A 2,539-nucleotide genomic window follows, 5' to 3' on the forward strand; every position below is an offset into this window, starting at 1 on the left:
TGCTACATATACAGCTAGAGCCATGAGTCCAACAATGTGCTTATCATAGCATTCTAAAAAAAATCATCCTGACCTTAAAGACCTACCAAATGCTCTATATATATATATATATATATATATATATATATATATATATATATATCCAAATTACTTTCCTCAGGTATATCAAGCCTTCTTAATATATTAGACAATGGAATTATCTATGGCTACAGAATCATGTACAACTCTAGGCAGTGTCATGATATTATAAAGACATAAATTCCTGGTTTTCTTAACAAATAATACATCCCCCAGTTCCTACTATTTTTCTTTATTTGCTTAATGAGTTGGCCACAAAATAGACCACATCATTAAGAAATGGGAATACTGTCCTTCATAACATAAGAGACATATTAGAAACCTAGACTCATAGGTCGTCTCCCATGTACTAAGTCTCCCATGTACTAAGTCTCCCATGTACTAAGTCTCCTATGTACTAAGTCTCCCATGTACTAAGCAGTTTAGCCACACACCCCTAGAGATGCAGAAGATATGCCTTTCCTTTCCTGTCTGGGTCAGATGGATAATGAATTTGATCTAGATATTCTCAAAGACTTCTGGTAATACCTATAAACTAAGTGCATTCCAGGAGGAATGGCACTTCTAACCAGTCATGATGCTATTAGACAAATGACAGGAATGAGAAAGCAGCTTCATTCTACTTCCATTCATCTACCCAGTTGCTAATATCTGTCACATGAATACTGGTGTGTGAAGCACCGATCTATTAGTTATCTATTCACTCATGTACTTTGAACTTGCAGTCAACCCTAACCTTAGATGCTTACCATTCAGAAATATTAAGCCCCATGATTCTGATTCCTGAAATAGAAATGTGTGCTTTCATATTGCAAAGCTGTCACTGATACCATGCTATGCTTTGCTCTGTGCTCTCTCCTGAAGTGCTCCTCCTGTTTCCTATCTACCTTCATTCAGTATTCTCTTGTGATAAAGCATTGCATTTTGGTTTCCTATGCCAGTTCCTGTTCATGAGTTCTTGTTGTTTTATATACCTTTTCAGCCTCAAACTCTACTCCTGACTGGAAACACCTTGGACTGGCTGTTCATTTCATATTGCTTAGCACCCTCTCTGTTCTTCCTGGGTTCTAGACCAGTCCAACAAAACTATCTAGCACTGTATTCTATGAATTCCCCTTATATAGAATTACTCTAACCCATTCTCTCTTCTCAGATTTGATGTCATGTTGGTTAGTGAGCAAGTAGCAGTCACCTTTTGTCACGGTTATTAACATTGAAAACTTTCTAAATACCTTTTTTTTCTATCAACTTTAGGGTACACAGTATCCCTCTAACACGAGGTCAATTTCTTGCTGAAATGACCCCAATCTACATACATACTCCGTTTCAGCTCAGATCACCATTATCAGTGAAGTTCTATCAGTGTCTTGGTTGTTCTCAGGATGCTCACTGTCTTTGCAGGCCCCTTCCTGTTTCCCACAAAACATCCAAAGTACACCCTTGTGGAAAAGACCCATTTCAAGCACAGTTCATCACTATTTCAATTTTTCCTATATTCACATTGTGCATCTGAGCTCACACAGCCTAATGCTGCCTTTAGTTCTGTTCAAATACTCAAGTAAATACTTTTTGTCTTAAATGCTTGCCTTCTTTTCTTTATCATCAAAACCTCTTTGTGCTTTCAGAAAGCACAACTATCACTTCCTATAAAGTCTCGATTTGGAATGCTCCCATCACGTGTGTGCTTCTTCTTTCTGAACAGAGTTGATCTTATAAAGATCAGGCTGAGTCTTTACGTAGGGACTCCACAGCCAAGTCACTTCTAACACTAATAAACCCTGAAGCAATTTCTTAGCATCTTTTGACATGACACATTGCTAATGAAAATGCAGAGATCAAGAGGGGAAATCTACAGATTAAGGAAGGTATTAAGCCAAGTGGCTGATATACAATAAGTGCTACAAATTACTATCTCCTTCCCTCATGGTCATTTGAGACTACTGCACAAAACTTCATCTTCATAGGGAGAGAAAGTGTGAGAAGAAAGAAAACTCTTCTTCAGTGTCTTGATTCTTAGAATAGAAACAAGTAAATGGTTGCTACACCAAGAGTCTTCCCTAGTGCAATGCTGTGTCTCAGTGCTTGTTCAGTAACAGAAAGAGAACTACACTGGGAATCCATCTAGATTGCACAGGTATCTGTTTATCTCTCCACAATGCACCCTTTGCTTCTGTTTTTATAAATTATCATTTATTATTATATATTATGTGTATGTGTATATACCTTAGTATATGTGTACCATGAGCATGAGGGAGCCTACAGAGGTCAGAAGAGGTATCATATCCCTTGAAGCTGGAATTACAGTCAGCTTTGAGTTGTCAGTTGGGTTCTGTGAGTCTGAATGTGTGTTTTCTGCAAGAGCAACAAATGCTCTAGCCACTAAGTAATATCTCTAAGTCCAGCAGGCTTTTATTGATTTACTGCCAAGTACTCTGCCATTGCTCTCTTGGTTCTTCTCTCT

The sequence above is a fragment of the Mus pahari genome, chromosome 4, assembly GCF_900095145.1.
Source record: "Mus pahari chromosome 4, PAHARI_EIJ_v1.1, whole genome shotgun sequence".
Classification (NCBI taxonomy): Eukaryota; Metazoa; Chordata; class Mammalia; order Rodentia; family Muridae; genus Mus; species Mus pahari.